This window comes from Pongo abelii, chromosome 1 (assembly GCF_028885655.2).
Source record: "Pongo abelii isolate AG06213 chromosome 1, NHGRI_mPonAbe1-v2.0_pri, whole genome shotgun sequence".
Taxonomy (NCBI): Eukaryota; Metazoa; Chordata; class Mammalia; order Primates; family Hominidae; genus Pongo; species Pongo abelii.
In genome coordinates this window covers 168,101,397-168,115,062 of record NC_071985.2, presented here as the reverse complement: position 1 = coordinate 168,115,062, position 13,666 = coordinate 168,101,397, and the positions used below count along the sequence as shown (strand labels likewise).

At 39.3% G+C, this 13,666-nt stretch overlaps 1 protein-coding gene and 1 non-coding gene across 2 annotated transcripts in view; both read right to left on the bottom strand.

Moving 5' to 3' along the window:
* JAK1 (Janus kinase 1) overlaps positions 1-10,266 on the bottom strand; it is a 187,862-nt gene extending 177,596 nt beyond the window's left edge. Inside the window, exon 1 of the mRNA XM_054554279.2 lies at positions 10,179-10,266. The gene's annotated coding sequence lies outside the window, so the exon portion shown is untranslated. The remainder of the gene's footprint in view (positions 1-10,178) is intronic.
* A 1,847-nt stretch (positions 10,267-12,113) lies between these two features.
* On the bottom strand, positions 12,114-12,215 carry LOC112131052 (U6 spliceosomal RNA). The gene has a single exon (XR_002913208.1). It is a non-coding gene; the product is annotated as a U6 spliceosomal RNA (small nuclear RNA).
* Between the last annotated feature and the right edge of the window lie 1,451 nt (positions 12,216-13,666).

The window sequence follows — 13,666 nt, the reverse complement described above, 5'->3', positions numbered from 1 at the left end:
GAATGGTTAAAGCATCTATGGTATAGCCATCCTACAGAATTTAATATTAAATTAAATTAAAAGGAATGATGTAAAGCTATAATCACTAAGATGAAAAGATCTGTTAATTACAGAAAAAATCAAGTAGAATGATATGCATAGTTTGATTCCATTTATGTTAAAATATTTCAAAAATGCATAGCTTTTAAATAGGCAGAAACATTTCTAAAAGAACATTCATTTAGAGGAAACTGCTAAAGTGGTTTCCTCTGGGGAAGGAAGTGGAATTGATGAGCAGGTGGGGGTGGAGGTAAAGAGTGACATTTACATTTTATGACACATGTTATATGCTTAAAAAGAAAAAAGTACAAATGTATCATTAAAAATTAAATTACATTGGGAAACTTACTGGAAATGAAAAATAATTAAATTAGGAAGAAAATTAATTCCATTTTCAATAAGAGAGGGAAAAGGACATGTACCTAGTTTCAAAATTAGAATAATAATACTGCCATTTCTGAAGTGGCTTGCAGTTTACAATTGATAACTAACACCTGCTATGATCCAGACACATGTTTAGCCTTTTACATATGCTAACTCGTTTAATTCTCACAAAGACCCTATCAGATAAATACTGTTATTCTCCCATCTTACTGATGAGGAAACTGAGGTACAGAGAGGAAGAGTTACTGGCCCATGGTCACATTGCCAGTAAGTGGCAGAGCTGGGATTCTGGCTCTTACATCTCAGGTCTTGATCCCTTTTGCTAAATTACACTTATGCAAAAGCATTTTTGTATTGACTCATGTGCCCCCAAGCACCTACTGCCCCCCATGTCACATGAGAGAAAACTAGGACCTCTATCTTAGTGTACTGCAATGGATTATTTTCATGTTCATGTACCCACTAGACTTTCGACTCCATCATTCGAGGAATCCCCATTTTGTTGCTGATATATCCTAGTTTTGTACTGTCTCAAAAAACAAACAAACAACAACCAACGAAAAACAAAAAACCAGCTTCCGATATCCAAAATAGGATTTTCATTGAAATAGTTACTTAGAAAGCCAGAAGAAAGGTGAGAAAATATATTTTCCAGATTCCTTTTACTACCACTGACATATTGAAGGTTATACCTGGTAAACTAGATCATAGTTTCTTTTATAGTATAAGGAGACACATTTTTTCACCTGTGATGACTAGACCATTGAGCTTGCTGTCCCAGGATGGAGCAAGAATAGGACGTTGAGGAAGTGGAATGTCTGAACCTCTTCCTGTTCTAGTGGATGGCAGGGAGAAGAAGGGGAGTGGAGTTAGGAAAACTAGGTAATGTAAAGTTCTCTTGATCCCAGGAGTAAATCCCAGGGAAGGAAGGTGTTTTAGACTGACTGAGGGGAAGGCTAAGGCCTGAAGCGCTTCTCTTCTATTTCCCATTTGGGATTCCAGAAGGAAATCGCTAGTTAAGGTGAGTCAGCAGTACAATTGGGTAGGCCCAGAAGAGGAAAGAGAGCAAAATAGAGTAGTCAGGAAAAGAGGGCCCAGTTTGGGCACCTGTTAGCTCCTGTGTGGTGTGAAAGGCACTCAGATGTTCCTGCATCTCTGGTGCAGAACACAGAACCTGGCTTAGCTGAGAGATAACAGCTCTGTCATGGGGAGGTTGAAGGGACCCCACAGCGAAGTGGAGAGGAAGTTGTTGAACAGAAGCTGTGGCAGAGACTCAAAGAGGCCTATAATGCTGGTGAGAACCATGGTGGCCTGAATCATCTGAGGTCTGAGGTCTGAGGTCCTGACCAAGTAGAGAAAAAGGACCATCCTAGGAAATACCCCAGCTACTGAGCAAAGATACCAACAGAAGACCATAAAGAGCACCCATGAGGCCTTAGTGAACACCAGTCCAGGAGCCAGCCTAGGGCAGCTCACCTCAGTCACCTGACTATAGAAACTGACAAACTAAGAATGTTAGATTGAAGATAGAGTATCAAATATTAAAATAATTATTAGAAATAATATTAGAAGTATCAAATAAGCAAACTAATAAGACAGTAAGGAATTAGCAGGACAAAATCTAAGGTATACTGAGTACTGAAGCCACTTTTGCCCTGAGGACATTTGCCAATAGAGCCAATTTGAGCCTCTATCTTCTAAGGAGGAAAGTACAAAAGAAAATTCACCAAATTAGCTAGGCATGATGGTGTGCACCTGTGGCCCCCAGCTACTGGGGAGGCTGAAGCAGGAGAATCACTTGAGCCCAGGAGTTCAAGGCTACACTGAGCCATGTTTGCGCCACACCACTGTACTCCAGCCTGAGTGACAGAGTAAGACCCTGTCTCAAAAAAAAAAGGCCAGGCGCAGTGGCTCACGCCTGTAATCCCAGCACTTGGGGAGGCCGAGGCGGGCAGATCACAAGGTCAGGAGATCAAGACCATCCTGACTAATACGGTGAAACCCCGTCTCTACTAAAAATACAAAACCGGTTTAGCTGGGCGTGGTGGCGAGCACCTGTAGTCCCAGCTACTCGGGAGGCTGAGGCAGGAGAATGGCGTGAACCTGGGAGGCACAGCTTGCAGGGAGCTGAGATTGCACCACTGCACTCTAGCCTGGGTGACAGAGTGAGACTCCGTCTCAAAAAAAAAAAAAAAAAAAGGCTGGTGCGGTGGCTCACGACTGTAATCCCAGCACTTTGGGGGGCTGGGAGGCTGAGGTGGGCAGATCACTTGAAGTCAGGAGTTTGAGACCAGCCTGGCCAACATGGTGAATCCCCGTCTCTACTAAAAATACAAAAAATTAGTTGGGAGTGCTGGCGTGCACCTGTAATCCCAGCTACTCGGGAGGTTGAGGCAGGAGAATCACTTGAATCAGGAGGCAGAGGTTGCGGTGAGCTGAGATCATGCCACTGCACTCCAGCCTGGGCAACAGAGCGAGACTCTGTCTAAAAAAAAAAAAAAAAAAAAAAAACTGAAACAAAAAAAGAAAATCCATCAATAGAACTGGAATTCAAAGGCTACTTTTTCCCCAAATTTCTACCCTAAAGGGACTGCTGCTGACCAGTACAATGAGGAAACAATTTCATCTCTGAAAATTTGTAATCACTTGCTGGCATTATTAAAGTTATAACCACAGGGTGGTCCAAAACAATTCAAGCCACAAATTTCATTTAATTTGGTGCCATATTGGTGAAGTCCCTAGGAGTCAAAGGAACAAATACAAATCCATTTTGAGAAGATACCCTCATCCTGGGCCTCAATGTATTTACACAAATAATTTTTCAAGGTTAATAAGCAGTACTGGTTAAAAAACAACTAAGCATACATAATAAGCACCATGTATGAGAGCTAGAAGAAACGAAAGAGTAGAAACAGAGTCAGAAAGATTTCAGACACCAGAATTATCAGACACAGATTATAAAATTATGCCTACTATTGTTAAAGAAATAAAAGATGAGCCTGAAAATATCTTCAAAATACTGAAAACTACAAAAAGTGACAAACACATTTTTAAGAACGATAAAATTAAACTTCTAGAAATAAAATTTACCATTACTGAGATTGAGAGCAAAACAAAAATCAGCAGCTTAACAGCATATTAGATACAACTGAAAAGAGAATTAGAGAACAAGAAGTTTGGGTCACAAGATTTTACAGAATGAAGCACAGAAATTTAAAGAAATACAATATATGAAAGAGAAATTAAAACTCATAGAAGATAGAGTGAGAAAGTCTAACATATTTAATTAGAGCACTAGAAGAAGAGAGATTATATGGCAGAAACAGTATTTGAAGAAATACTGACCTAAACTTTTCCAGAACCTATGAATGAAATTAATTCACATACTCAAGAGGCCAAACAAATCCCAGGAAGGGAGGTGGGCAGGAGAGAAGGAGAAGAAGAAAAAGAAGAAAGGAGTGAGGGAAAGGGAAAAAAGGAGAAGGAAAGAAGGAAGAAAGAAAAGAAAGAGAGAATGGGAGGGAGGGAAAGGAAAGGAAAGAAAGGAGAAAAAGAAAGAAAAATTCACACTCAAATTTATCACAATAAAACTAATGAACACCAAAGGAAAAAATTTGAGGTCAGGGAAAGTGTGGAGATCATTATCAAAGGAATGGCAGTGAGATGGACCACTGACTTCTCAGTAGCTGCAATGGAAGCCAAATGACAATAAAATAACACACTCCATGGGTTGAAAGAAAATAATCAATAATCTATTATTCTATTCTTAGTGAAAAAAAATCTTTCAAGAATGAGAGCATAGTATTAATATGTACATTTCCAAAAACAAGTAGAAACACAGAGACTTTGCTATTATCCAGATCTTTGTAAAAAGGAATTCAGAAGGGTGTCATTCTGGAAGAAAGAATTTGATCCTAGATGGATGCTCTGGGGTACAAGAAAGAATGAAGAGTAAAGAGAGTGGTAAATATGTGAATAAATCTAAACAATGCAAAATTTTGCATAACACAACATTAACAATGTCATATGAGATGAAAAAGTAAGATAAATATACAAAAATAAAAGCGTGCAAATTAAGAGAGTCAATGAAGTTAGTGTTTAGTTTTTGTGGTATTTAGCACAAGAACAACATTAGTGACTAACTTTTTACTTAATAGGTGATATATACATATAAACATGTTAGGCTAAACTCTAAAAAATAATAAAGACAGAATGTAGCCTATAAACTATTAGAGTTAAAAAAAGGAATAAAAATAATACAAAAAAAGAAGAGAAGAAGTATATAAAAGTGAAGCAAAGAGAAGGCAAAATGTAAAGTGATAGATTTAAAATATTAGTTACTAATAACAGTTAATTAAAATAAATAAAATGTAAATGGATTAAATACTTCAGTTAAAAGACAAAGCTTCTCAGACTGGAGAAAACTTATAGATATTCAAACAGGTTGAAATTTTAAAATGGAAATAGATCTACCCTGCAAATATAACTCCAAAAGAATTGGCATTCTTATGTTAATAGTACACAAAATAGACTTTAAGCCAAAAATCATTATTGAAAACAATTTGGCAATTCCTCAAAAAGCTAAAAATAGCATTACCAAATGGCCCAGTAATGCCACTCCTAAGTATTATATATATATATATCTCAAAGAATTGAAAGCAGGGACTCAAACAGGTACTTGTATACCAATGTTCATTGTAGCATTATTTACAATGGTCAAAAGGTGGAAACAACCCATGTACCAAACAGATGTATGAATGAAATGTGGTATATACATACAATGGAATATTATTCAGACATAAAGAGGAGTGAAGTTCTAATAGATGCCCCAACATAGATAAACCTTGAAGACATATGCTAAGTGAAATAAGCTAGATGCAAAAGGACAAAATTGTATAACTGCACTGACATGAAATATCTCAAATAGGAAAATTCGTAGAAATGTAAAGTAGACTCAAGTTTGTCAGGGGCTGGGGAGAAGGGACCTGGGGAGTTTTTACTTACTAGTTACTGAGTTTCAGTTTGAGGTGATGAAAAAGTTTTGGAAATAGATAGCGATGGTAGTTGTATAACATTGTGGACCTAAGTAATGCCACTACATTGTACCCTTAAAAATGGTTTAAATGGGCTGAGCATGGTGGCTTATGCCTGTAACCCTAGCACTTTGGGAGGCCGAAGAGGGCAGATCACTTGAGCACCAGAATTTGAGACCAGCTTGGGCAACATAGTGAAATCCTGTCTCTAAAAAAATACAAAAATTAGCTGAGCATGATGGCATGTGCCTGTTGTCCCAACTACTCCGGATGCTAAGGTAGGAGGATCACTTCAACCTAGGAGGTTGACTGCACCACTGCACTCCAGCCTGGCAACAGAATAGGACCCTGTCTAAAAATAAATAAATAGGCTGGGTGCAGTGGCTCACGCCTGTAATCCCAACACTTTGGGAGGCTGAGGTGGGTGGATCACTTGAGGTCAGGAGTTAGAGACCAGCCTGGCCAAAGAGTGAAACCCTGTCTCTACTAAAAATACAAAAATTAGCTGTGCATGGTGGCAGGCGCCTGTAATCCCAGCTACCTAGAAGGCTGAGGCAGGAGAATTGCTTGAACCTGAGAGGCGGAGGTTGCAGTGAGCCGAGATCACGCCACTGCACTCCACCATGGGCAACAGAGCAAGACTCCATCTCAAAAAAATAAGTAAATAAATAAAAACTTAAAATGGCAAATTTTACTATATACATTTTATCAGAATTTTAAAATTACAAAAATAATCACTTAACAGTACAATTTCAGCTTACTAGGAAAATATAAAAATTTTGAATTTAAAAGTACCTAGTAGTGCAGCCACAAATTATATAAGAGAAAAATCAGAAGATCCATATGGAGAAATAGACAAATCTACAATTATATGGGAAATTAAAAAATACATCTCTCGATAATTGATAGAACAAGAAGAAAAATCATTAAATAGGCCAGGAGTGGTGGCTCATACCTGTAATCCCAGCACTTTAGGAGGCCTCCGAGGCAGGTGAGTCACCTGAGCTTAGGAGTTCGAGACCAGCCTAGCCAACATGGCGAAACCCTGTACTACTAAAAATATAAAAATTAGCTGGGCATGGTGGCACAGCCTGTAGTCCCAGCTACTCGGGAGGATGAGGCATGAGAATTGCTTGAACCCAGGAGGCGGAGGTTGTAGGGAGCTGAAATTGCGCCACTGCACTCCAGCCTGGGCAACAGAGAGAGACTCTGTTTCAAAAAAATAAAAATAAAAATAAATCATTAGAGGATTCAAACAATAATGATTAATAAAACTGATCTAATAGAGATTATATACATTTCATTCAACAACTGCAGAAAAAAATTCTGAAGTCCACACAGAATATTTCAAAAATGGACTCATACATAGTCATTAAAACAAGCCTCAACAGATATTAAAGGATTAATACAGAGGATGTTTTCTGACCTAAAGTGATCTAACTATAAATCAATAATAAAAAGGTAAACAGAGCATCTCCATGTTTGGAAAATTAAAACCATGCTTCTAAATAACTCATGAGTCAAAGAAGAAATCATAGTGGAAAAAATTTTTAATCGTGAACTCTGCCTTTTTTTTTTTTTTTTTTGACAGATTCTCACTCTTGTCACCCAGGCTGGAGTTCAGTGGCAGGATCTCACTGCAAGCTCCACCTCCTGGGTTCAAGTGATTCTCCTGCCTCAGCCTCCCAAGTAGCTGGGATTACAGGTGTCTGCCACCAGGCCCGACTAATTTTTGTATTTTTAGTAGAGATGGGGTTTCATCATGTTGGCCAGGCTGGTCTCGAACTCCTGACCTCGGGTGATCCTCCCACCTCGGCCTCCCAAAGTGCTGGGATTACAGGTGTGAGCCACCGCACCTGGCTGTGAACTGTGCCTTTTTAAAATGTGTGAGTGACTTAAAAATTACTTCATATCAAAAACTTATAGGGTAATAGCTAAAAAGTGTTTACAGAGCTGATTTATAGCCTTACATTTTATATTAGAAAAGAAAAAAGGCTAAAAGTAAGTAAGTCAAGCATCCGCCTCAGGATATTAGAAATAAACTGCAAGATAAACAGAAATAAAGAAGTAGGAAAGAGATAACAAATAAGAACAAAAATGTGTAAAATAGAAAAACTATGTAACAGGAACAATAAAGCCAATAGTTGATTCTTTGAGAAGACTAAAAAAGGTGTAAAATATTTGGTGAAACTAATGAGAGACACACATACACACACACAGAGGGAGAGAGAGAGAACACACACACACACACACGCTATCAGGAGTGAAAAAGGGATTATTACTCCAGATGTTGTACATACTGGAAAGATAATAAGAGGATATAATGAATGACTTAAAGCTAATCCATTTGACAAAGTACACTATATGGACTAATTTCCTCGGAGAAAAATCAACAAACCTTATAAAGATATTTTAAAAACATGAACATGATTCTGCTAAGACAGCATTTGAAAAAAATAATAAAGGCCGGGGCCGGTGGCTCAGGCCTGTAATCCCAGCACTTTGGGAGGCCGAGGCGGGCAGATCATGAGGTCGGGAGACCGAGACCATCCTGGCTAACATGGTGAAACCCCGTCTCTACTGAAAATACAAAAAAATTAGCTGGGCGTGGTGGCGGGCGCCTGTGGTCCCAGCTACTCGGGAGGCTGAGGCAGGACGATGGGGTGAACCCAGGAGGCGGAGCTTGCAGTGAGCCAAGATCGCGCCACTGCCCTCCAGCCTGGGGGACAGAGTGAGATTCCGTCTCAAAAAATAAAAATAATACAAAAAACAAAAACAAAAATCTCGAACAATCCTATGATCATTAAGTTGAATCGTTTACAGAAAATCCACAAAGAAAATTCCAGGACCAGAAGCCTTTCATATGAGTTCCACCAATCTTTTAAGGAACAACGTATTTTAATATCACATAAACACATACAACAGGGAACAACTCTCAAACTCATAAGACACTAAAATTCATGTGAAGACTATGTCAAAATAAAATTACAATCTAATTTGACCTATGGATGTATGTTGAAAAAACTCTGAAACAATATATTAGCAAACGGAATCCAGCAATACAAAAAGATAATAGAGAAAAGCAAGTTAAGTGTATCCTAGGAATACAAAATTGGTTTAATATTTGAAAATGAAACAATGTAATTTGTCATGTTAATAGAATAAAGGAGAGAACCCCTATGACCCCCCCCCAATATATTTAGGAAAAGTGAATGGTAAAATAAAAGTCAATATGTATTCTTAATTTTAAAAATCAGCAAACTTGAAATAAAAGAAAACATTTAAGTGAAATTGGGTACCTACAGAAAATCTATAGCAAACATCATGCAAAATAGCGAAATTGCTATGTCAGAAGATGCGAGGCCGGGCATGGTGGCTCACGCCTGTAATCCTAACACTTTGGGAGGCCAAGGTGGGTGGATCACCTGAGACCGGGAGTTCAAGACCAGCCTGGCCAACATTATGAAACCCCATCTCTACTAAAAATTCAAAAATTAGCAGGGTATGGTGACAGGCACCTGTTCAAGTGATTCTCCTGCTTTAGCCCGGGAGGCAGAGGTTGCAGTGAGCCGAGATCATGCCACTGCACTCCAGCCTGGGTGACAGGGCGAGACTCTGTCTCAAAAAAAAAAAAAGAAGAAGGCAGAGCGTGGTGGCTCACACCTGTAATCCCAGCACTTTGGGAGGCCAAGGCGGGCAGATCATCTGAGGTCGGGAGTTCAAGACCAGCCTGGCCAACATGGTGAAATCCCGTCTCTACTAAAAGTATAAAATTAGCCAGGCGTGCTGGTGCATGCCTGTAATCCTAGCTACATGGGAGGCTGAAGCAGACGAATCGCTTGAACCCGGGAGGCGGAGGTTGCAGTGAGCTGGAGATCACGCCATTGCATTCCAGCTTGGGCAAAAAGAGCAAAACTCCGTCTCAAAAAAAAAAAAAAAAAAAGGTATGTATAACAGTAGTTCTGTTAGACAATGCCACACTCTTTCAAAGTGGTTGTGCTAATTTATACTCTCAGCAACAGCCTATGAGAACTCTCATCACCAATCCACATTATCACCAAAAGACTGTGAACCACTGTCCTAGAGAAACTCTTGCAATGTGTACTACAGACAAGTACAAGAATTTTCTTAGCATCATTGTTCTGAGTAGCTTGAAACTGGAAACGATTCACTGTGCTTCTGGGGAGGCAGCAATATTTTATATCTGGATCACAGTACTGGTTATGTAAATGTTCATTTTATAATTATTCAAACTGCACATATACGCTTTATGCACTTTTCTATATGTATTGCATATGTTTCATTTGAACTTCTATGAAGGCATTATATTCTTCAAAGAAACTTCACACACATTTTAATAAATCTTATCTGATTTTACAATTACCACTTGTGGTTCCTATAAGAAACTTGTCCATATTAGTTAGGGCTCCACTAGAAAAATTATTTATTTGTACAAATTTGGTAATTTGAGAAGAGTTTAATTTAAAAGGACCATCTACAAAGGTGTGGGCAGGGTTTAAGGAATTCAAATGTGGTAACAAAATACTCTAGAACTAGTAACTTGGGGTGCCTTTCCCACCCTTTGGGGCAGGGAAAGAAAGCCTTTATTAGGACCAGGAGATAGAGCTATGTGGAGAGAGCTGCTCAACTTGAGCTATGACCTCTAGTGGAAAGACAGAGCCAGTCCACACCACAGTGACCTCATACAAAGGGGATAAATACCTGATCTTGCTCTTCTCCCTTCCCTCTCCCGATCTTCTGTCTGTGCTCCTTGTTGCTGAACCCAACCGGAAGCCAGAAGACGAGAATCTGTGGATGTAATGCATTTAGGTCAACCACCCAGAGAACTCAGCAGAATGGAGCTGGGCAAAGAGTAGATCCGAAGTGATGAGAAGTTGTTCACATGTCCGTCTGAATCTAAAATGGTAGCCACTTCCAGTGTTTTTCTTTTAAAATACAAGGTTTGGGGAGATGGAGAAATGACCAAGAGATTTAAATTATAGCTGGTATAATCCCTGCTTCTGCAGCTGATGACAAGGCATACATTGGTACTCAAGGCTACCTTCTTCCACCTCCCACTTCTGTTCTTTACTTCCATTGGCACTTCAGCAGGATGTGTTTTACCTCTTTCCTTGTCCCAGGCTACTTGTCCCATAGTAAAGATGCTTTTGCCTATTTTCCAAAGTAGATTTGGAGAGACCCAAACTTCGTTGCATGTAGGATATGAGGCATTTATAATCTTGTCTTTATTGGGTGGCTGCACTTTTCCATTGACCAGAACACTGGGCCAAGGAATGCTAAGAAGTTGTTCATTGAATCCCTGAGTTCTAAACATAGCTCTCCCTGTCTATCCCCACTAGGTAACAGCAATCTAATTACTGCTGTTAAGGATATATCACCCCTTTTCTATATATTGGTTCTATGACCTGAGGAACCCCTAATGCCTGGGGGTAAGACTTAGCTTCCATTTCACTGGAGCCATGTCTATTATACTTCCCATTTTTTTAGAAGAGGACACTAAAACCAAGAGAATTTGCAATATTTGCCTAAGAGTGCATAGTTAGTACAACAATGGAACTAGAAGCTCAGCCTCCTGACTTTCAGACTCATTTGCTTCCCACACACTGGAAGAGTACAGCTGTGTCTTATCACTGTAACAGGTGGACATGGGAAACAGCAATAACACAATGTTAGACTGTGATAAAGGTGACTCAAGGGAGGGAGAAATACACAGTAGCAGATGTCCTCTAAATATTAAGGCACAGTAGAGAATAAGACATTTGTCATCCTGCCATCTCATTGTGCCAAGCTACAGGAGTAATGTTTTTGCCCTGTGTTTTTCCAAAGCAGGGCCTTTTTCAAAACAATTCAGGGTGATGACTACTTGAGTGCATTTTAATGTGTTTGCTAATGAATTTTCTTGATATTGGAAAATAACATTTTTCTTGTGTAATATCACCTCTCTTTTCTCTCAAAGGAGCCCATATTGCCATTTTTTTTTTCTTGGTCACAGAGAAGTCCATGCTAGTGAAGCAATTAAGGGCTCTTTCTAACCCATAAATCACCAACAAAATGGATATTCCAGTGCACCCACAGGGATTGGAGGGCTCATGTGAGGGAAGTTTGTAAATGACTCTGCATTTTAGGATTTCCGTAGCCTTTCTAAGGCCCATTAAACTGATCAGTAGGTATAGTAAGTGATGAGGCATGAGGGTGGGAGGTGGGGTGATGTAAAGAAAAAATTAAGAAATGAGACTGAGTCAGCCAAAGTGAAAATTTAGTTTGTAAGAGTTGGTGCCTCTTCAGACTTCTAAGCAACTTGAAGAAGGTAATCACCATTTTATTACTTTTATTATCTTCTTTATTTTTAGACTTTAACATAGTCAATAATGGGTTGCAGTACCTTGCTAAGAGGGAGGAGAACCAACTTCATACATTAGTGTCATGCTAAAATATTCATTGGGGAAAATTAATATAGCATTTTATTTAGGGCTTTCAATGTGTATAACAAAGGAGAAACTAATCAAGGGAAATTCAGTTTATTCTTAAGTTGGTGGGGAATGATATTTTTTGATAGGGAGTTTTTCACACCTGTTAGATCATATAAATTCAGTGGATGCTTTTTTTCTCATGAAAAGTGAGGGAGCAGTAAACATTTAAAACATAGAATTATTTTTTTCCTGTCATCCTTACATAGGGGCCATGCTAATCTTCTCTGTACCATTCCAATTATTAATTATTTTTAAGTGAGGTATTTAATAGGCTGATCTTAAGGTTCAGTTCAATAACTTTTTTTTTAATTTTAGAGGCAGGGTCTCGTTCTGTCACCCAGGCTGAAGTACAGTGGAGTGATCATGGCTCACTGCAACCTCAATCCCCTGGGCTTAAGTGATTCTCCCACCTCAGCCTCCTGAGTATCTGGAGACACAGGCATACATAGCCATACTGGGCTAATTTTTTTTTTTTTTTTTTTTGACAAGCTATGTTGCCCAGGCTGGTCTTGAATTCCTGGCCTCAAGCAATCCTCCCACCTCGGCCTCCTGAAGCACTGGTATTACAAGCCTGAGCCACCATGCTTGGCCAATAGATTTCAATAACTGTACACATTCATGTAACTACCATCTAAAGTTCCAGAAAGTTGTCTCATCCTCTTGTCCCTTTCTAGTCAAACCCCTTTCCTTCTCACTGAAGGAGCCGCTTTCTTTTCTTGAGGCTGGAGTGCAGTGGCATGATCTCGGCTCACTGCAAGCTCCGCCTCCCAGGTTCATGCCATTCTCCTGCCTCAGGCTCCCGAGTAGCTGGGACTACAGGTGCCCACCACCACGCCCGGCTAATTGTTTGTATTTTTAGTAGAGACGGGGTTTCACCGTGTTAGCCAGGATGGTTTCGATCTCCTGACCTCGTGATCTGTCCGCCTCGGCCTCCCAAAGTGCTGGGATTACAAGTGTGAGCCACCGCACCCGGCCGAGGGAACCACTTTCTAATCCTATCACCATAGATTCATAGATTAGTTTGCCTGCTCTGGGACTGCATATAAATTGAGTCATACCATATTTATTATTTTGCGTCTGGTGTCTTTCAGTCACCATAGTTCTAGATTCATCTTTTTTTTTTTTTTTTTTAATGTATCAGTGGCTAGTTCCTTTTATTGCTGAGTAGTATTCCTTTGTATGAATATATCACAATGTGTTTATCCAATCTCCTGTTGCTGCACATTTGAGTCATTTTCCATTTTCAGCTGTTATGAATACAAGTACTATGAGCATTCTTGTACAAAACTTTTTGTGGACATACATTTCCATGTTTTGGGGGTATATACCTAGGAGTAGAATAGCTGGTAACTCTATGTTTAATCGTTTGAGGACCTGCCAGACTGTTTCCAAAGTACAAAGGAATGTACCACCTACATTCCTACCAGCAAGGTACAAGGGTTCTAATTTCTCCATATCCTTGCCAACACTTGTTGTTCATATTTTTTATTACAGCCATCCTAGGGGGTGTAAAGTTATATCTCATTGTGGTTTTGATTTGCATTTTCCTAATGATTAATGATGCTGAACATCTTTTCAAGAGTTTATTGGCTACTTGTACATCTTCTTTGGGGAAATGTCTATTCATATCATTTGCTCATTTTAAATTGGGTCATTTGTCTTTTTATTGTTGAGTGCTAATTGATTCTTAACTTGGGTGAAATTGAATTGAGAAAGTCT